This window comes from Sciurus carolinensis, chromosome 1 (genome assembly GCF_902686445.1).
Source record: "Sciurus carolinensis chromosome 1, mSciCar1.2, whole genome shotgun sequence".
In the NCBI taxonomy this organism is placed as follows: domain Eukaryota; kingdom Metazoa; phylum Chordata; class Mammalia; order Rodentia; family Sciuridae; genus Sciurus; species Sciurus carolinensis.
The window spans coordinates 132,412,984-132,435,973 of record NC_062213.1 but is presented as its reverse complement, the minus strand read 5'-3'; the positions used below and the strand labels follow the sequence as shown (position 1 = coordinate 132,435,973).

General features: G+C 37.9%; 1 long non-coding RNA gene across 1 annotated transcript in view; it reads left to right on the top strand.

Moving 5' to 3' along the window:
* The first annotated feature begins 1,554 nt into the window (after positions 1 to 1,554).
* Positions 1,555 to 22,990, top strand: part of LOC124976719 (uncharacterized) — a 53,107-nt gene continuing 31,671 nt past the window's right edge. Inside the window, exon 1 of the long non-coding RNA XR_007107052.1 lies at positions 1,555 to 1,595. This is a non-coding gene — a long non-coding RNA (uncharacterized LOC124976719). The remainder of the gene's footprint in view (positions 1,596 to 22,990) is intronic.

The window sequence follows — 22,990 nt, the reverse complement described above, 5'->3', positions numbered from 1 at the left end:
AGAAGACCCAAGTTTAGGTGAAGAAGATGGTAGTTCAATTTGGGGGCATAAGTTGGTGTTGTCTATGGGACACTTAAATGGTATTATCAAGTAAACAATTGGATGTGTGGGTATGGTACTGGGGGGGGAAGGGAGCTCATGATCAATTTACAGTCTTGATACTTTCTCTCACAAGTGATGAATTGTAGTATTCTTGTGTCTGACATAAAAAATGTAATTTCTCATGGCAACATAGTGTAACATAATTTATTTGCCTTGGGATTCAGCAGATGTTCCTTTCCTGCTATTCCCCAGCAGTACCGTTTTTTCATTCTGCCCACCTCAAGAAAAATGTTTAAATAAAGAAAAGCCTCAGTTTTGTCACTGATAAATGAAGATAGTTACTTTATTTGTAAGATTGTTTTAGAGATTAAATGTAATAAACACCTAGTACTGTCTGAGGTGCTTGGCTGGCTTTCAACATTTAAGTTCCAGTTTTCCTACTGTTACCTAAACATCAGAACTTATTTACTTATTTATTTATTTATTATTTTTTGGGAGTGGGTACTGGGGATTGAACTCAGGGACACCCACTAAGTCACATCCTCAGTCCTATTTTTGTATTTTATCTAGAGACAGGGTCTCAGTGGGTTTAGTGCCTCACTGTTGCTGAGGCTGGCTTTAGACGAGTGATCCTCCTGCCTCAGCCTCCCAAACTGCTGGAATTACAGGCATGTGCCAACAAGTCCGGCTCAGACCTTATTTATTTTTAATTAGAGATCAAAGTAAAAAAACATTGGCTTGGTAACTTTATTACATAAACTTGTAACTTTAATATGGACAATTAAAATTTTACAATATCCATTTTGACTTAGTTTTGATTTTCAAAACTTATTTTGAAGATTACCATTAACCCATTTCTCTTTAAGGTTTTTATAGGGTTTTTGTTGAAATTAACAAAATTGAGACCTGATGATTTAATTTAGTTGAAGGGAAATAATTTGCAAATGTCTCATATAACAGAATTCATCATAATTAATGATTTTTTTCCTTTTGGTATCAAAGGTCCTTAACTGACAAGACTATATCAATAAGCTACTAATCTTAGAGCTCCCAAATCAGCCACCCCCAGAGGATTAAGTCACTCTACTCAACTGGGATTTGAATTGTTGTCAGTGCTGAGGTCACTGTTAAATGACAGATGTTTTCCTGCAAATCCCTTGTATCCCTTCAGCTGATATAAAGTTCAGTGTCTGAAACAACAGGGTGGTATTCTTTAATAACTGTTAAATTTATTCTTCAGAGAGTTTACAAAAGATGTCCTATTGCTACTGGAGGACTCCCTTGACAACCTACTCTGCATTTTCTTTTTGCATAATGCCTACAATTTAGAGCTACCAGGCTCCCTGTTGTATAGCTCCTGTATCCTTGGTTCAGTATAACCAAAATACTCATAAATCTCTTTTTCTTCCAGTAGCTTTCTGCAGCAGCTGGGGTACGACAGTGATGTCCCTGATCTATAATTCCAGACAGTCCCGGGGTGAACAGATAGACCAATGGAAAGCCACTACGTCAGATAAAGTGATGTTGTTTGCACAACTCAGTGTCCTCAAGAGGTAGTCATGTAATACTCCCAATTTGTATTCTGCATAAAACTCCTTTTACAAGTTACAAACTTCCTATAGGGAACAAATGTATCCAGCTACAGGATGCTGACCATATGACTATATAATGTAATTTTAAACTCAAAAAGAATGGGCTAAGCCTTTTCTATACTAGAAGCTGAATGCTATAAAAAACTCACAATTTCTGTTTAAGTATGATATTTTTCAGTTTGAAATTCTAATGAAGCAATGTTTTTCTGAGATCCTGGGTTTGATATATAATGTTAGGAATATGATAATTAAAATATTTGAACTGTACATAAAATGAAACATGTTTTTCATAGTAATCACAAAATTTTAATTTATTTTATTGGTATTTGATTGAGATAGTTGAGGCAGCTAATTAAATAATTACTGTGATCATGTTAATTTCATTAGAGAAATTCTTTCCTAAACAATGTATTTGTGTTTATATTTGTATGGTACTTCATAATTCTTTCATTCTGGATTAGGAATTCTTGGCAGACTTGATATTTTATTTTATTTTTTTGCAGTACTGGGGATCGAACTCAGGGCCTTATGCTTGTGAGGCAAGCACTCTACCAGCTGAGCTATCTCCCCAGCCCCCAGACTTGATATTTTAAACTGGATAAATCTTTGTTGTAAGAAGCTGTACTGTGCATTATTGGATGTTTAGCAACATCGCCAGCCCCTACTTCATAGAGTCTAGTAGCATATAGCCAGTTATGACAATCAAAAATATTTCTAGACATTGCCACATATTCCCTGGGAGGTAAAGTCATTCCTAGTTATTGGAAGTTTGGTGTGAAATTTCAGCTCTAAAGGTTTTAGGGTTTACCTAAAACAAACCAAAACCAAAACCAAAAAAAAAAAAAAAAAAAAAGCTTAGATTCAGCTGTACTGGGAAGCATTCCTGGGTTTTCTTGATCTCCTCTCCCTGTATTCACCAATAACTCCCCAAGACTCCACACCTTGATTTATCAGAGCATGCACAAAAATGCTATAGAAATTTCTGTACTCTACAGTAGGCCTCTGCTTTCCAGAAAGATCTGTATCTTATTCTTTTTCCAATTTAGAATTTCAATCAAGCAATGTTTTCCTGAGACCCTGGGTTTGATATGTAATATTAGGAATATGACTGATTTAATGTATTTGAATTGTACATATCATGTGCTTCTTGCACAGCGAATTTGTAGGATGAATAAATGTTATAATTTATTTTTCTCTTAGATATAAATGTACAGACCTTAAAGAATGTGTGTAGCCATTGTATTTTGCCTTGTAAATTCTTGTCCTTTAGAATCTTAAAGAGGCAATTACAATTTTAGGAATGACCTACATACCCAAATTTGTCAGATAAAACTGATATCCGAACCAGACTGTCTCTAGATACACAACACTTAAGAAAAAAATGCCCTGTAGACTTCATGGGTTTCCCTTCTGCTTCAGAGACCCCCACTGCTTCAGCAGTGATGCCAGTATAATCATTAAGAAGAATGAGGAGGAATTGCTCTGGTTTCAATTGTTTTTTCTTCCCAACAAGATACATCCCAGGAATCCAGAGAAACAACATTATTTAGGAAAGCAGAAGATTCTGAGTGAGAAAAAAGGAAATATTGAAAGGCTTCCTTGCTTCTTCAGTTAAAAATGTATCCCTACATTTCATTAGAATCAGTCAGCTGTCTCTAAGTATTTTCTGTGAATATAGTAGCAAAAATAGGTCAAATTCTTATTCTTATCTCTACCTGCTCATTAATTTACTCTCCAGTTTCTTTGAAAAGATACCACTCCACATACACCTGCTTTCCACATAATACCAGGAAGTGTCCCGCATATGCTCATCAATATTTGCTCACAATGCAGGTGATCACTGACAGACACTGAGGCCTCCTCACTGCATGACATCTCTAAAAACTTCCCATGAGTTTAGATTTGGTATCATGCCAGCACTATCAAATGTGATCCTACCACTGCCTTTCTAACCTCATCTCCTGCTGTGCCTCCCCTTACTCATGCCTCAGGAACACTGGCTTTCTTCCTGTTCCTCTGATACATTGCATTTGCTTCTGCCTCACAGCCATTGTGTTTATTGTTTTTTCTGCCCAGAATGTTCTTAACCTTTGCATGACTGATTCTCTTTTATCATTCACCAAGGTTAAACTGCAACTTCCTCAGAGAGCACATCTCACAATCACTCTCTGTCCCACTACTATGTTACCACTTACCTCTGTTTGAAATTTTGAATTTACCATCTGCCTCCTTCACTAGAACTCCAACCCCATGAAAACAGTGTACTGCCTTTTTTTCTTTTCGGTACTGGGGATTGAACCCAGAGGTGTTTTACCATTGAGCTACATCCCAGTACTTTTTTTTTTTTTTTTTTTTTTTTTTTAATTTTGAGACAGGGTCTTGCTAAGTTGACAAGAATTGCTACATTGCTGAGGCTGGCATCCATCTTGCAATCCTCCTGCCCCAGCCTCCTGAGTTGCTGGGATTATAGGCATGCACCACTGTGTCTGACCAGTATATTTGCCTTTTAATTCAGCATTGGATCCTTTGTGAATTATGGAGCACAAAAATGAATTAAATGTATATAAGTACAAAATTTCATAGTGCATTTAGGAAATTTTGAAATGAAATGTTCCATTTAGAAGGAAAAGTATAGTTGGAGTGGAGTGGTGCACACCTGTAATCCCAGCAATTTAAGAGGCTGAGGCAGGAGAATCTTAAGGTCAAGGTCAGCCTCAGCAATTAGCAAGGTCCTATTCAAAAAATAAAAAAGACTGAGGATGTAACTCAGTGGTAAATCTACATCCCCAGTCCTTGGGTTCAATATTCAGTGCCAAAATATAAAAATAAATAAATAGAAGGAAAAGTATGATTTATGCATAAAGAAAATACAGTCAACCCTTGGTGTCCATGGGGGATTGGTTCCAGAGAACATTAAAATCTGAGAATTAAAATGGCATAGTACTTGCATATATTCACATTTTTCCATATACTTTAAATCATCTCTAGATTGCTTATAATATCTAATACAATGTAAATAGCTGTTATACTCTATTGTTTAGGCAATAATACCAAAAAGATTGGTACATGTTCAGTACACATGTAAATTTTTTTCCAAATATTTTTAATTCATGGACATTGAATATGTGAATGCAGAATGCATGGATGTGGAAGGCTGATGGTACAAGTTGAAAAGTGACACAAATTAGATTGTTAGATACAAGATAGGGATCATGCCTTATTATTTATTTATTTGTCCAGTATGTCCAGACCTGGTATATTCCTACACACAACAGGAACTCAATATATGTTTACTGATTTGAAATAAAGAAAGGAACAAACAGAGTGTGATTAGATGTTAGAGAAAGATTTATTCCAGTTGAAGGAATTAGGGAAGGTTTTGTGGAAGAAATGCTATTTGACCTATGACCTAAAAAATGCATGTGATTTGGACAAAAAACAGGATAGTGGGAGTGGTGAAGCAACAACAACAACAACATTCCTTGAACAACATTCAAGGAAGAAGTATCAGCAGGAACAAGGCGCAGAAGAAAATCACTAACTGACTCTAGGGAAGAGCATGTGCTTCATGAGGTTGCAGTTTGGGTCAGTTAAATACAGTAGTAGAATTGGTGCCAGACTGAGGGGTTTAGATTTTATTTTGAGGCAGGAGGGAGACAGACTGACATACACAGAGGCATACTTCAGGAAGATAAATCTGCCAACAATTATGAAATGCACTGGAGTGAAGACAGCTGTTTGAAGAAGCAATTGTAGTTTGAGGCTAGTGAAACATTCCAGACAAATAACAAGGGACCAGTAAAGACCTATACTTGGATAACAATGGAGAGGAGGCAGTAGATTTAAAAGATATAGAATAAGATGATGCCTGAAATTTACTTGATACAGAAATTCGGTAAAAAGAAAAATAAAAGCTCACACAAATAATTTTTTTTTAAATTGAGTGACTTGAGATTATTAGTAACACCTTTAAAATAAGTCAAGTTCCCTGAAGGCAGTGCTCATGTAGGCTGGTTAATGAGGGAAACTCTGAGTTTGGTTTTGGTCATTTTAAAAATGAGTTTAAAGACTTTGCTGAGTATCAAGGTATGAACAAGACTTGGGTGATGAGGGTTGGAGATATCCTGTCAGTGGGGAAGTGATGACTGAAGTCACAGATGTATTCCTGGAAGAGCACTGATAGGAGCAGATACTGGGAGATAGATTCATAGTGCCTTCATTCTGTGTGTTGAATGAAGCCTTGTTGGGTCCTGGTGATAGATAATGAGGTTCAGATAGTAGAAGATAATTTTGGAACCCCTAAGCTAGAAAAACATCAGTGGGTTTTGTTTTGGAGTGTGTGTGTGTGTGTGTGTTGGAGGGCAGGGTTGAGGATTTTACTGTAATGATTTAGTTATTTCAAGTTCCACCAAATGCAGTTTATATAATGAACAGCCGGGGGCAGCAGAGTTCCACTTTTCAAATGATCAGACCAAAATTTCAGAAGACCACACTCCCCATTTCTAGGTATCTTTTTTTTTTTTCAGGTTAAGGAAGCTATATTTCCCTTTTAAAGTTGAAGAAAATAATTTCTTTCCTAAGTTGCTGTATTTGGGCACAGTGTATGGATTGAAGCTCTACTTAGAGGGCCCCTGTCTCCAAGCTGATTATGGTAATCTCTTTTAAAGAAAGGAGTTAAGAATTTGTTTACTGGTGGTAGTCTGATGCTATTTCACTGGAGAAGGCTGGGGTATGAACTACAATGAGGAATTTTTAGTCTGAGCACTCATTCCATCCTGAAAACTCAGGTTTGTATTTAAAGGACAAAAATTATGGGGATGGGGCTGTAGCCTACAATACACAAGGCAAGCACACAAGGCTTGATCCCCAATACCAAAACAAAACAAAAATAAACCCATCCATTACAGTTAAAGATAGTTATATAGTCATGTTGACTATAGTTCTTTTTACTACTATTGGCTGAGTTTCCTAAAATCAGGTTGACCTGGGATAGGGTATGCAATGAAGCCACAGTACATTAGACTTCTTTGATTTCTAACCTAACTTATTACTGCAGGACCTTCAGTTCTTTGCAGTCTGTAATTTTACCTGTCTTTCCTACTGTCTAGACTGCCCATGAAGCAAGGTCTCTTGTTTCTAGTATTTCATTTGCTATGCCAGGTGATGCAATGTCATTGCTGACCTCTGAGTGGTGGGTCATAGTGTTGCCCTTCAGTGTGCCAGAGCCATGCTGGGCCCTATGAGGGATAAGGGGTTGACTTTTCCCTTTTCTGGTTTGCTTTGTTAATGGAGAACAGGCTATCAACCTTGTATGTTATCATACCTGTAAGCCTCCTGTGCAATAGGTGTTTGATAATTTTTATATTTTGGGTGTTGGTGAATAGGTATCAAAGCATTTTCAGCACAGTGTCTTAAGAAATTTTAATTTTTGTGTGTAGTGCTGGGGATCAAACCTAGAGCCTCCCGTATGCTAGGCAAACACTCCACCCTGAGCTGCACCTCCACTCCTGCCTTCAAATCTTTAACACTACTGTCTCCTCTGGTCACCACACACTATCATGGGTTCTTTGATTATGCATTCCCCTTAAACTTGCAGGCCTCTGTTCATACTGTTTTTTCCATTTGAATGTTCTTCATCTTTTCTGTTTCATGAAATTTTCTTTCCTGCCCTACTTTTTTAAAAATATATATACCATTTATCACTTTCTAACAAGTTATATAATTTATTATGTTTGTTCTCTAGTCTTCCCTCTTCCTCCTAGAATGTAAACCCCATGAGACCAGGGTTCTTTGTTTTGTTCACTGGATGTATCAAACACCTAGAATACTGCTGAGACCCTAACAGGTACTTAGTAAATGTTTAAGTGAACAAGTGGATCCTGGAAGGCTCAACTCAAATGTCATCACCCCAGTGAAGCCTTCCATTGTGGCTTCTATTCCCAGTTCTGGATAAAATTTGTTTATTTTTCTTCTATTTTACCATATCAATTTGTTTGTATTTGCATTATAGCACTTATCCCAGTTTGAGAGTTGTTTCATATTCATACAAATGATAAATAATACAATAAAATATTAAATTGGTAGTTTTGACTGAAACATTAGGTTGCAATAAATATGAAATTCCAAAGTGAGGTGCCATTCAAAAATGCCAATTTTCATGAGCTTCTTGACTCTTAAAAATTTCCAAACACATGGTGGGTGTTAAGGGGTCAAAAAGGGGAGATGAAATAACTCAGGAGCCTGAGGGAGGAGAATCATGAGTTCAAAGCCAGCCTCAGTAACAGTGAGGCTCTAAGCAATTCATTGAGACCTTGTCTCTGATAAAATATAAAAAACTAATAAAATATTAAAAAGGGCTGGGGATGTGGCTTAGTGGTTAAGCACCCCTGGGTTCAATCCCCAGTTTAAAAAAAAAAAAAAAAGAGGTTGGGGGAATGAGAGATGTGATGAGGATTTCTCTTGGGAATGCTGGACTGAGCGCTGTTCCCATGAGGGGGCGTGCGGAGAGTCCCTCTTCCTTCAAGTCAGGAGAGGTTCCTTTGGGACCCTGGCTGTTGGGAGCATAGCTGCTTCCTGAATCTTGCCTGGCACTTGTCAAAGGCAAAGGGATGGATTGGTCATTTCCCTATGGCAGAAGCCAAGGACCACTCGCACAGTTAGCTGGGGAGAATTTTCTTGGAGTGAATGTGAACCATGAGGGAGACTGGAGTCATTTAAAATCCTTCTCAAGGTTGCTGTCGAGAGGGGAGATAGGAGACCAGAGGAAAAGGAGGTGGCCTGCCAGAGTAAGATGCATTACTTTTTCTGTCAGATGAAGAGCAGTCAAATATTCCTAAGACTTTTGGAGGGAGACTCTAAAGAACCCATAAAATTGTTAGTCATCTTCAAGTACCCATCAGACCCCGAAAGCAAGAAGCTGACCCAGAAGTGAATCAATCAAAATAATAATTTTCTGTCCCCCTCTGCCCCTCCTCTATCCCACTTTCTTTGCCTCTGGCAGGGACATTAACCTGGTCAGCAACCACTGGGAGAGCAGACATGCCAAGGACTGGAGAGAGAGTATGGGGTAGGGGACAGGAGGAGACTCTTCCCCACTAAACACTGCCAGCCTTGGGCACAACTCTCCCCAGAGACGATTTAACATTAAATCAGATTAAAGTTAAACTTCTTGTGTGGACTGGACTTTCTGATTTGTGAATTAAGGCAGTTTTTATGACTTAAAGTGACAACGCTTTTCCTGGCACTATGCTGTTAATGCATTTACCAAGTTTCTGTGCAATGATCATATTTAGGAGCAAGTCTCATCCCATTTTACCTGTAGGAATCTCAAGTGAAAGACATTGAATTAGTTTTCTGAGGTGTACATACCATTAGAAGTAGAATTAGCATCTGAACTCAGGTAATCTTCCTTTGCTTTACTCTTTACTAGATTCACATTTCCTCAGGAATTCATGTTCATATTCCCTGAGCCACCAAAGGGCCACTTAGTCTCAACAAAATTTTAATTAATGTCTAGTACATAGTGTGGTTGGCAATATTTCACAGTAACCCATGCAAAATCCAGCAAATACAGCAAGAAGTAGCTTAGGCTTTGGAGTGTGGGTGGCTTTGAGTTCTGAGCCCACCTCTTCATAGCTGTTCTTTAGGAAATTATTTTACCTGTCTGTGCCCCAGTTTCCTCATTTGTAAAATGGAGTAATAGTACTTATATCAGCATTACAGTGAGGACCAAGTAAGATAATAAACATAAAGCACCTAATGGTACCCAGAAATTAACTCATTAAATATACACAGCATATAGCTCAAAAATGCGATGGCATTTTCTTCTTCGAATTTTGTTTTATTTTGTATTTCTGAATTAGCAGAGGTAGATTTTGGTAGTAGTATACAGTTACACACAACCCTAATCCCAATTGTGAAGTACAACTGAAGCTCTTGAGCAACCCCCACACATCTCCCACAGTTCTCCTGACTCATGTGATGCTCTTGCTGGCTGGCTGCTCCTGTTAGGTGCCTGTTCTCTATCATTCCCCGTTCATCTGCTCCTTTGTGAGGTGTTTGCTTCTGGTGGGTCACTGTACTTGTTTCTAAATCTGCTTCCTGTAATTGTATAATTTAATTAAATATTATTTCAATGAAGTTTGAGTGTGAAGAGATTAGAGGACTTTACAGTTATCTCCTTACCTTGCCTATTCTGTCCAATGGGGACTCTCTGCCCTCATGATTCCTTTCCTCATTTAGGAGATAGAACTGACTAAACTCCTTCACACTAAGGCATAAATGACTGCTGTCCTTCTCAGGGTCAGTTGCATTTTATTAGAATTGAATGCTTTAGCCAAAGGAAGAAGACTCTAATTTGAGAGTTGGATAGGGTTTCATCCTATTTGAAAGTATGTCATAAATCTTCCTTGATCCCTGCATGCTTTGAAGTATGGTATTGTTTCTGTTATAATTGTGCATAAATGTGAATTATTATTAACATCTGGAATATAATAAGCACTCAATAAGTGTCGGAAATTCCCTTTACATTTATTAACTCATTTCATTCTCACAACAACCCTACAAATGGGCTGAGGATGTAGCTCAGTGGTAAAGCACTTGTCTAGCATGTGGGAGGCCTGGATTCCATCCCCAGCACCAAATGCCAAAGATAGCTTGCTGGGTGTGGTGATGTCCTCTTTTGGTCCCAGCTACTTGGGAAGCTGAGGCAGGGGCATCCCTTGAGTGCAGGAGTTCAAGGCCAGCTTAAGGAATATAACATGACATTGTCTCTAAAAGAAACTGCGACAGAAGCATGAAGGGGCCAGGGGTATACAGCAGTTGTACAGCACCTGCTTAGCAGGTGCAAGGTTGGATCCCCAGCATAACAAGGAACAACAAACAACAACAACAAAGAAAGAGGAAAAATATGAAAGTTGTTAAATCTACAAGGACATAAAAATTGTGACACATCCCTAAGGACAAAGAAGGTTGATGAACCCTTTATAGGAAAGCAATGGTGGCCCAAAGCAGAGGAGGGCTGTATGTCAAGTATAGAGAGTAGACAAGAAAAATTATTTTTCTTCCCATCTCCACATTGTCCTGAATAGGTCACGACCTGCACTGTCTGTTATCAGAAAAATTGTAGAGCAGCCCACCACTGGTAGGAGAAGGGGAGTAACGTGAGGGTTGTACTGAGTCAGGTGAGGGGGCCACAAGCAGATAAAAACTAGAAGTCTTCACACTGCCCTACCCCTACTCACCCTGAAACCCGGGGTAGCAGTTCTCTGTGAGGCATAGTTTTCTGGTGCATGAAATGCCAGTGGGACATAGTCAAACCTAGATTACAATGCCAGACACTCCACTAGAAAGCAATTTCCCCCTCTTTAACTCTCTAAATTCATAAAAAGGGGAGCAAGTTAGGGCTAGGCTTTAGCTCTTCTCTTTCAGGTACACAGTGCTGGCCAGTGGTCTCTAGAGGGTTGGTTTCCTATGGGAACATGAAGAAAATACCAGAACAGAAGATTACACTGTGATAGAAAATAAACTGAAAAATATATACCAGGTGAAGCACAAAAATGAAACTAATAGAATAAGAACTTAAAATATGCATAATAAGCATCCTTAAATAGATAAGATTCTATTGGAGCCATGAAGCAGTAAGAACATAGTGCAAACCCTGCGTATAAAATTATAATTGCCAAAATAAGAATTAATAAATTGAGTAGTAAAATGAACATAGACAAAGAATGAATTAGTGAATTTTATGATTAGTACAAGAAATTCTTTTGGAAGGCATTAAGAAGGATAATGAGAAAGTATAAAAAATGTTAAGAGATATGGAAGACTGGCAAAGAAATTTCTGAATCAGTCAGTGTCCCCACAGGGGGCAGGAGATGTACTAAGTTGTAATATTGAAGAGAACTTGGTGAAAACACTGTTTAAGTAATTGAATCTAAGGTGAAAAAATGTAAACAGAATTGAAGAGGGACATTGCACACTGATAAAAAGAACAATAAATTGAGAAGATATAGAAATAAAAAAATTTGACACACCATGGAGTAAAATGGATAAATGAAAAATTATAATTGTATAGGAGGAAAATTATAGATCCTTTTTACTTAGTAACATGATTTAACTATGAAGAAAATTCTAACTGAAATATGGACTAAAAAAACCTGACAGACTATGAAATGATACATTAAAACCAAATAGAGATTATCTTTGAAATGCAAAGATTTAGTATTTGAAAATCTATCAGAATAAAGTACTACATTAAGAGACTAAAGGAGAAAAATCACATGATAACTTCCTTGCAGAAAAGAAATTTGATGCAGCTTAATATATATTTATCCTAACCTCCCTCTGAAAATTGACAACAGAAAGGATATGACACAGCAAAGACCATATTTCAACAATCTTTTCGATGTTTCACCAGCAACCAAGATATAATATTCCTTTTAAAATTCGGGAACATACAAGAATGCCCTTTATTACTGTTTTAATGGTGATTCAACATTGTCTTGGAGATCTAGTTGATATAACAAGAAAAAGAAAAGAAGCTGGAAGAGCAGAGATATAATCCCCCATCATTTGTATATGATATAACTAGCAACACAAAAAATCTTGCAGGGTTTTTAGCAATTAGAGTTGATATGAAAGTTCAATAATATAAGTGATACAAAATCAAGTTACAAAAATAACCAGTTATAAAATGATTGAAACAAAGATATTCACAATAGTAACAAAAACTATGATATGTCTAGGAATTAACTAATATAGGATGTATAGGATTAGTCTTTTTTTTGTGTGTGTGCCACGAATTGAACTCAGGGGCACTAGACCACTGACCCACATCCCCAGCCCTATTTTGTGTTTTATTTAGAGACAGGATCTCACTGAGTTGCTTAGTGCCTTAATTTTGCTGAGGCTGGCTTTGAAATCTTGATCCTCCTACCTCAACCTCCCAAGTCGCTGGGATTACAGGTGTGCACCACTGTGCCTGGCAATGTATGTGATCTTTAAAGAGGAAAATTTTAAATTCTTTTAAGGGATTCAAAAAGATCAAAAGAAATGGAGCTATGGGATTACCTATTATAAAAATACCAAATTTTTGCTCTCTTCATATGGTTTATGCAATTCCAAAAAATTCTAATAGAATTATTTTTTTAAGAGCTCAAGAAGTCTTCAAAAGAGTTTACATGGAACAAATAACCATGAAGACTCACCTTTTTTGGAAATAGAATAACAAAGAAGGAACATGTAGGAAGCTGTTTTATAGTAAACCATATGGTACACCTATGAGAACAAATAGAAAAAAGAAACAATGTGTACAGATCCATGGATATGTGGTGACAAAATTATTTTCAGCCAAGAAGAATATCAACTCACTAGTAAATCATACCAAATTAAATCATTTTCTTTTACTGAAAAGGGTTTTTATATCAGTTCCTTAGAAGAAAATCACAATGTCCTAGAGCTATGAAAAACATTTTAGTTTCTCAAATATTAATCCCTTTCCCTATATCCATTTTTTCTATACATGTCATTCCACTACTCTTTCCACTACCTTTAATGGATCCCCCATTGCATTTAAAATTACATTCAAATACATAAGCCTCTGAAATTTGAATACTATCTGCCTTTCTAATTTGTCTTACAAGTATAACAGCATTACCTTCAGCCAGTTTTCTTTTTTACCTCAACTTGAGAAAATTAGTTTCATTTTACTGTGGTCATGCTATTTGTCTTTGACTAAGAATATCTTTGTTGCTGTTTCACCAAACTTTTAATGAAGAACTTTTTCTTCCTTAAAATAGCTCACGAGACACCATACATTTGTACCCTGATGTCTAGCACAATACCAAACTCATAGGGCTCAACACATGTTAGCTGAATGAATGAATGATAAAACTTAAAAATATTTCAAGGCAATCCTGAATAGACATTAATAAAATTTGTTAGTTTTGAAATGGATTGCCAAATAATTGAGGAAAAATAAAATTGCTTCCATCAATTTTTGAGCCCAGATTACATTTAAAACTACTTTTTTATCAGTGAAAATACAGCTAGAATTTTGACAGAAATATCAGAAATGTCCTATTACTCTAAAGTGTAAAACATTGCTTTTTTTTTGTGTGGCAAGATAAGTCTGTAGTAAGGGTAGTGAAAAACAGATTGACATTTGGTCATTATTTCTTATCAAGGGTGTTTTACTTGTAATGCTATTTGACAGCTATATTCTAGGTCTGACAGCATTGAACCAGCTTAATTCCCACTGAACTGCTCTAAATAGGCAGTATTGCAATCAGTTTAACAACCCCTGGAGGCAATAAAATCTCTCCTTTGAACGAATACTCAAGGGGAAGAAATCTAAGATTTATAAAGGGCAGCAAGTATTCAAGAAAGGGGCAAAGTTTATGTGTGAGCCTATAATTGATGTTTCCTTTGTTGGAAAAGAAAGCTTGAGGATGCTTTAAGAATTAATCTTTAACAAGTTCTAATTTGCGCTAACAAGTGTGTTCAAGATGAGCGAAAGAGATATGTGATTCTGAGAGTTGTGTTGCTTCCAGCCAACTAAGAAAATTTGGAGGGTTATAAAGTATGAGAAAGAAACTTTAAAATGAAACTGGAAGACTTTAGCCGTGCCTTTCTGATGTCTGTGCCAGAGGGTCACCATCACTACAGACGGTGCTGATTAGGCTTTATGATGGGCTAGTGGTTTGTACTTGTTTAATAGGTATGTACTTGTATGAAGAAAATTTCAGTCAAACATCATAACATCTTCTTTATAAATGAATGTGGCAGTTCTACTTCTGTCGGCAGTAATTTAGTTAAACACAGTTTAATCAGAGTTTAAATTAATAGACCTAGGTTTATGCTATTCCCACTACTACTACCTGTGTATCCTTAGGGATTTTTCACGATAATTCAGTTTTCTCATCTGTAAAATGGGGGTGATAGTTTTTTACTAATTAGGGAAGTTTGAAAGTATGAGGTTTAAGAAGAATGTTTAATTCATTTTGGGCTAAAGAGTGATAAGTGAACTTAATCAAGATCTTATTGTGTGCTAAACAACTGTTTAGCTTCAAGTTTGATGCTCACAGTACCCATGGAGTGTAGGTACAATAGTACAATAGAGAGAATGCTCTGAGAGTGGGAATGTTAGGAGAATAGGTCAGGATACATAATCAACCTGTCACTTCTCTCTCTTGGACCGAGTTGCTAGAAAAGTAACTTTGTTCCTTTAAATGGACTCTAAGGAACTTTTTTTTTTTTTTTTTTTTTTTTTTTTTTTGACTCTAAGGAACTTGATCCTGAATCTTTAGAATTCTTCAGCACATCACGGTGTTCTTTTCCTTAGAGAGCAAGCAGTTCAGGCAGGCACGGCCATTAAACTCCAGGGATATCTATTTGTACCTCTCCATTTTTTGCACATGTACATGTATGTATATGTAGACATGTATATGAATACATATTCATATGTATATATGTGTGTGTGTGTGTGTGTATGTTTTTTCTTTGTTTTTTTTTTTTTTTTTTTTTTTTTTGCTGTGCTGGGTATTGAATCCTGGGACTTGGTGGTCTTGGTCTTCTTAGCAAGTGCTCTACCATTGAGCTGCATCTCCAGCCCCTGATATATGTTAATATATATCTTCGCTTACACATATATGTGTATGTTTGCATTTTTGTGTATATATATATATATAGACTTACAACTGATTCTTAGAGCTCTCATGCCTTATTTTACTATTTATTTACTGTTTTAATTTTATGTCACTTTTGTTTGACACATAATAACTGTTCATATTTTGGGAGTATTTGCCTCACCCTTTATACCCGTGTTGTTGGTTGTGACCTTGGTAGTACCAATGGTGGGGTAAATTTCCTGTTTTCTTAAACTCTGTCTCTGATGAGGACTCTCACCTTTAAGCATCTATTTAATTTATTGAATTCTACTCATCTGTTAGGTCTCAAATTAGATCCAAAACCCTCCTTGACTCCCCTTCTACGTGATTGATGGTACTTTGCCACAATGCCATCCTGTCTGTCTTCCTGCACTGTCACTGTGCTGGGCATTGTCACTGTGTAGGTGGATCTGTTTCTTTGCATACAGGAGGACTGAGTCTTCTTACCTTCCCGAATGTAGGTATGGCCACCTGGTTTGATTTAGCTGATGACTGTGAGCAGAAACCATGTACATTATTTCTCTGCTCAAATCCCTCTCTCTCTTCCTTTGCCTTGGCAACTGTGGAAGCGTGTGTGGGCACAGAGGTACAATCATAAATTATCACGTGGGGGCAGCTACCATGCAGAGTTACCAAACCATGCAACAGACTTTGTCCGTGTGAGATGTATACCTTTGTTGCTGTTTAACCAACAGAGTTGTTGGTTACTGTGACGTATCCTGACTGATACAGTTGTTGCTGAGTCTTCGTCTTGCTTTCTCACCTGTCGGTAGGTCTGACTGAAGGAAGCAATTGTTTTGTTCGTCATTCTCTCCCCAGAGCCTTGTTATAGGACTGCATGACATATGGACAGCAACTAATAAATCATTCATGGAATGAAATAATGATTCTATATCAGGGAAGGATCTATTTGAAGATTTAATTTCTATAGTAACCAAACCCTTGGTGTGGTTCTGATGTAAGGAAAAGTAATAAATACTATCGGATAGGAAAACAATGATCATGGATTCATCTTTAAAGTTTTAGAAAATAATTTCTTTAGAAAAAAAGAAAAAATGTTTTATCATTGAGAGAGAATTATGTATAGACAAGAAATACAATGCATACTTCTGCTTGTTTATGGACGAATAACAGCAGTGAAATATTCTGCAAACTGAAGAAAAAACCTTGTGATATGAAGTCTCATTAGAAGAGTTATTATGAAGCATTCATTCACTTAACATTGTGTGCTCACTGACCTGCGTGTGCTCTGATGGGTAGGAAGAGTAAGCTGACACTTATCCCTGAAGAGTTCACGATTAGGTAGAGGGAAACAGAGACCAAGATAATTAGAATACAGTGAAATAAGGGCAATGCAAGTAGTGATCTTGGGAAGGATCACAGAAGAAGGCTGAAGTACTTCTGAGACGATGAAGTCACAGAAGTGACATCTTAGTTGGGCCCCTCCGCACAAACAAACTAAGCTTTTATTTCCAATGACAATTCAGCTTCCTACTGTAGCCATATCATGGACTTTGACGTTCTCCAGACTACCAACTGTGATACGATAAAGTCTGTGACCTCACTCTGACCAAACCCACTGGTCTCCCCAGTTTGTGTGTTCAGTTATGGAAGCTACAGTGGTTCCTGCAAACTTATTGAGACTTTCCCTCTCAGACGCCTCCTCTTCAAACTTGTCTCAGCACAGACCTCCATGCAACAATATTCTGGCCGGTCTCTTGCTGTTATCCTTTATTCTTTTACTTCTTTATTGTCCTTTTGAGGGTTCATTTGGAAAATACTACCTTGGTTGGAACCATTTGTGGCCTTTTAGGCTTATATTTAGACTGCTAGAGGCAATAATAGGCAAATTGGGGACATTTAAAAATCATCATTCCAAACTTTAACTAGGACCTCAGCATTTCCCAGGATTCCTTTAATTGTTCCCTACTTGAGACTCTTTCCAACTCTCCGTGATGACTACTTAAAAACTTCTTCTCCTTCCTAATATTTTGAACTCTACCATCTTCTACCACAAGTTCAGTAGGTGATCTTGCCTGTTACTTTTTTGAGGAAAAATAAGCCGTCAGACTGGTTCTCTCTCTCTCTCTTTCTCTCTGTCTTTCTCTCTCTCTTTCTCCCCCTCCCTCCCTCCTTCCCTCCCTCCCTCCTCTCTGGTACCAAGGATGGAATAATCCAGGGGCATTTACCACTGAGTCATACTCCTAGCCCTTCGTATTTTTTATTATGAGACAGGATCTCAGTAAGTTGCTGAGGCTGACTCAAACTTGAGATCTTCCTGCTTCAGCCTCCTGCGTCGCTGGAATTACAGTTGTGTGGGCCTAGTACTATTTTTGCTTTCTACTATGAAACCTAAAAAAATAAATATTGACAGTCATAGTTATTCAATTTTTCTATCCTGCTAAAATGAAAGAATTGACCTTCTGTCTCTCCTAGTCTAATAACTTGGTTATGGATTAAAAATACCAGGTTGGAGGAAGGAGAGTGGATATATTTGTACAAAAGGGCCTAAAAAAGAATTCTGGGAAATAGCAATAGAGAGTGGAAGGTAAAGTAAAGAAAGTGTGAATTTAAGGGAGACAAAGGAAGAGCACATTTCAGCAAGAGGGAGAATTGACATTTCCAACCTGTAAAACCTGGGAGAAGTCAGGTGAGATAAAAGCCAAGATAGATCTTTTGGACTTAGCCAAAAATAGTCTACTGAGGACCTTGATGAGAGAGCTTCAGCAGAGAGACGAGAGCAGGTGAAGAAGTGAATGGTGAATGAGGAAATGGAGATTCCAAGCACAGATTTTTAACATTTTCAGCTCTGAAGGAGAGGAAATCAACAAGACTGTAACTGGGGAAAATTATGGAGTATGCAAAAGTTACTTATGTTTTTGAAGATAGATTTATTTAAATGCCCAAGAAAACAAATAAGTAGAAAAACAGAGGTTAAAGAAGCAAGTAACAGAGGGCAGGATATTTGATGGAATATAGTCCAAGTGAAAGCAGGAAAGAATAGAATCCAAAGCCTTTTGCAGCCTCGTCTTTTTCCACCTGTGCAAGACTCTTTTCTATTTACTCCATATAACCCTTTTATGCTTTCAAGTATTATCTACATGATAATGACTTCCAAATCTGTAGCTTTATGCAAAATCAGTCTCTCGAGCTCCAGGTCCTTTTATCCAGGTGCCTATTGGACAGCTCTGCCTGGCTATCCCCAGGCACCTTAGGCGCATCACATTCAAAACAGAATTTATTATTGCTTCTTTCAAACATGTATTCTTTTCAATGTTTCTTATACCAGGAAAATGAACTGCTATTCAACCCAAATCCTAGTGGACACCTTTGACTCTCCTTTATCTTCTTGTCATCTCCTCCCACTTTTTTTTCCTTGGTTAATTCCAATGCTTTACTCAGTTTTCCTTTTCACCCAAAAGCCCTGTGTAGGCCCAAGTTAGGACTAGGTGTTTTCCCCACATGTCTCCATTGCATAATGTACCCTCTGTTTTAGCACTTACCACTTATTCTGTGATTGCCTTTTAACTAGACTCTAGACTCTATGCTGATAGGCAGGGACCTTGTCTACTTCCCATTTGCGGGTCCAGTGCCTTGAACACAGTGAGTGTTGAATACATATGTATCAGTGGAATGAATGAATAATTATAATTGCTAATATTAGTATACCACTTTAAGGCATTTATACAATTTGTTGTATTATTTAATCTTCATACACAACCACGAGAAACAGGTGTTATTTTCCCGATTTTGCCAGTGAAGAGAAATGGGGCTTAGCAAATTTAGGTAACTTTACCCAAAATCATCCACTTCTAAGTGGTGTTTTTTAAATTATATCCCACAGAACAGTGTCTCCTGAAAGTAAGGAGGTCTGATTTGGATTGACACTGATTTGAGGCTGCAAGTTCTCCATGTTGACTGCTAGATACTTTCTGATTTTACTCCTGTTGGTACTTATGATTCCAAATTCTCTGGGAGTTCCTAGTGTAATGGTAAATAGAAGAATGCTGGAGTCATGCTGCATGTTTGGGAACCCTGGGTGCTACCTCTTGTACTGGCCAAGTGCGGCAATTTCTCCAAGGCTCAGTATTCTTAAAGGTCGATGGGAAGAGTAGTACCTATCTCCTGCGTCTCTTGAAGGAAGCCTTAACAGAGAGCTTGACTCAGTTTTGGGGATCAATCAGTGGTACTTGTTATTATCACAACCACACTTGTGCTGTGCAGGCAAGGTGACAGACTCAGGAGTTCCTTTTTCCTGGGGACAAATAAAGACTGTCACTTGCCCCCAGCCCATGGCATCTTGGTTAACTTGTGCAGACTGATCTTGAGTTCCAGACCACACATGTTCTCTCGTGCAGGATGGCACTCTGAGGAGGAATCCAGATGCACAGGCATCCCATAGCACTGGGGCAGGTCTAGGGAGGCCAGCCTGGGCTGGATTGGAGCCTGCCAGCTGGAGGTACAGTTCAGAACCTGAAGAGGTACCCTTGGGAGAGGGTCAGAAGGAAATGTATTTTGCTTAGAGGGGAAAACAAAGGTAGAGTTTTCCAAAGGAAATGAGAAGTTAGATTGCATATAACCAGAAAAAATTTTAGAAAGGTAACTCTAATTGATTACATGGAGCGTATCTGGTACTTAAATCTATTAATTTATTTAATTCTTATAACAACCTAGTCAATTGTGATACTATCCCTATTTTGCAGTTGAGGAAACCAAGGCTCAGAAAGGCTAAATAACTTGCCCAAGGTCTTGCAGATAGAACCAAAAGAAGAGGACATCAGGAGAGCAGGGCCAGTGTTGCAAGTGGAGGTGATAAGGGTAGCATGGTGCTCTGGTCCGTGCCCACCAGCAGGCTGCGTGCGTTTCTGTGTGATGAGAAATGTTGAGTGATGAGCTTTCTGTGCCTTGTTCCACTCAGGTTACCTCTGAAAAAATCTGACAAACTTGGTGTTCCCCTGGGAGATGGTTAAACCTACAGATTCCCCAGTCACCCTCCCAGAGGTGCACACTCAGGTCTCAGGAGGTCCTGAAAGTCCATGTCTCTGATGACCACTCCAGAAAATTCAGAAACACATGGTACTTGGAAGATATTTAGAAACCACTACTTTAAAGCCACTGGCCCCAGTTGGAGGTGGTATATGGTTTTCATGCAGGCGTGTCTCCCAGAAGTTAGTCATGGTGACTTTAGCTGGAGTCAATTGATGACTAAGTTCTGGCTGGAGAAGGGTTGGATCTATGCCAAGAAATGCACTTGGCTCCTGAATTCCAGGCTTTATAAGGAAACCTGGGTTCATAGACTGCACATGTATAACATGGCAGTAATTTGGGCAGTGACATGTGTTTCTCTTAAACCAACTTTATTTTTCATAGAGGCTACTGGTCTGTGAGGTTAGCTTACAATCCTGCATATCAGGTTTGAGTTTCACAGCAATCATTTGTGTTCTACATGAGTAAAGAAGCAATAAGCATTTTGTCTGCAGTAAGCTAAATCATCCTGAGGGAGCAGTTTACATCATTAGGATGTAATGAAATAAGTTGTCACCAGCAGCTGCCAACAATATTTCTGGTGACTTAGAAAAAGGTTATGTTTAGCAGGTATTTTCTGAGTCATATTTACTTTTGTTCATGGATGAAGCAGAGTAGGCTGGAAGAGTGATTCTCTTTCTAATTTCATGGACTTTTTGTTTAGGTAATTATGGGCAAATCTGGTAAAGTACTTGATGAAATGCTCGATGTCAAAGCAATAATTTAATGCTTCACTAGGAGGCTTTCCAGTGTCTGGCCTCCTCAAAGAAAAAGTGTGTAACATGCTAAATGCTACTGATCACCAAAAGTTTCTTTTCCTATTGTTAAACACAGCAGTGAAACTTTTGACTAGGAGAGCCAATGCCTCCCAAGTCCACATTTCCTTCACCTCCAAGGTCACCACCCTGGCCCAAGTCCTCACCTGGATTGTAGCAATACATTCCTACGGGTCTCCTCTCCCTTCTTGTTTCTCTATACCAGTTCTCCACTCAGTAGCCAGACCAACTGTGCATATATGTTGTTATTTCTCCAGCATTTAGAACAGTCTTTGGCAAGTAGTAGATGCTCAGTAATTATTTAAGTGAATGAATAACTGTTCCTCTTCTGCTAAAACTTTTCAGGTTCTCCCATTGCCTTTAGGATATAGACCAAACTTCTTAACAGGGGCTATAAGGCCCCTGACTACTCACCATCCCTTGCATACTCTGCTGTACTCTAGACCAGTGTCATCCAGTTACCATCTCTTGTTTCTAAGCCTCCCATACCTGCTATTCTCTCTGCTCAAAAATTATGCCTTCCCTCCACACTGCCTGATTTCTTTTAACTGAGTAATTCATTTTTGTTCTTTGGATCTCAGCTTAAATGTTGCCTCTTCTAATAAGTTTTCTCTGATCCTGCTATGACTGAACAATTTGGACCTTTTTTTAAAAACATATTTTTTAGATGTTGATAGACCTTTATTTTATTCATTTATTTATATGTGGTTCTGAGAATTGAACCCAGTGCCTCCCACATGCTAGGCAAATGCTGTACCAGTGAGCCACAACCCCAGCCCCCAAATTGAACTTTATTTGTGATCCTTTAGCTCCTGAGCTTCCCACTCTTATGTCTTACTGCACTGTGCTGCAATTGCTGATTTGCTTGTCTCTGTATTCCATGAAGCTATGAGCTTCTGAGTGCAGCGATACTATATAACTTCTTATATAACTTCTTATATAACTTCTTATATAACTTCTTATATAACTCTGTACAGTTCCTAGCACTGAGCACAGATCTTGGTACCTAGTACATAGTCAATAAAATCTATTGTCTGATTTTGGGTGGATGAGTCAGACTGATAATAACAGACTTGAATTACAAAGACGCATTCTTTTAAAAAAATTTTTTTTAATTTGGTTATACCAAAGGCATATTCCTGAGTTCCCCCTCAGCTTGAGTCGGTTAGAAGTTCCTAAAGATAAATGCACAGGCTCTCAATGGACTGTTTGTTTCAACTCCCTTATTTGACATTGGGTCACCATCCCGACCCAAGCTATTAGTCTTGGCCTGGGTTATAGCTTTAGACCTCAAACTGATCTGCCTTTCTCTCTCCTTGCCCTTCACACACAGTTCTCCACTTAGCAGGCAGAGAAATTGAAGCCCAGAGTGTTTAATAGACTTGTTCAAGGTCTTACAATGACCTAGCAACAGAACAGAGTGAGGAACCATATTTTAGGAATGACTTTCTTCTTCCAGATGTGCTATGGGCCCATCTGCCACCCAAGGAAATCTAATTTGGACTCACCCCATTCTAATCTTTGTTGCATTTTCCTTGAGGCCTTTGCAGAAAAAAAAAAATCCAAAACATTATTCTTTTATTAAATTATTTTCTTAATTCAGGGAATATCTACTTTTCTTCGTAAGCAACTTTTTTCCTTTTGTCTAGTAACCATTCTCAGAGAGATAGATTTCATATGCAGAAAAATACATAATAAGCCTTAAATCTTGAGACTACATATCAAGGATTAATGCCTCAAAAAGTCTTCATTCTCAATGAACATATTTATGTGTGTATAACATATACATATAGGCTATATATGAATATTATTTCTGTAATTTTTCCTTAAATCTGAAATTATTTCAAAATAAAACAAAATAAAATAAAGAAAAAGTGCATCTCTCTCT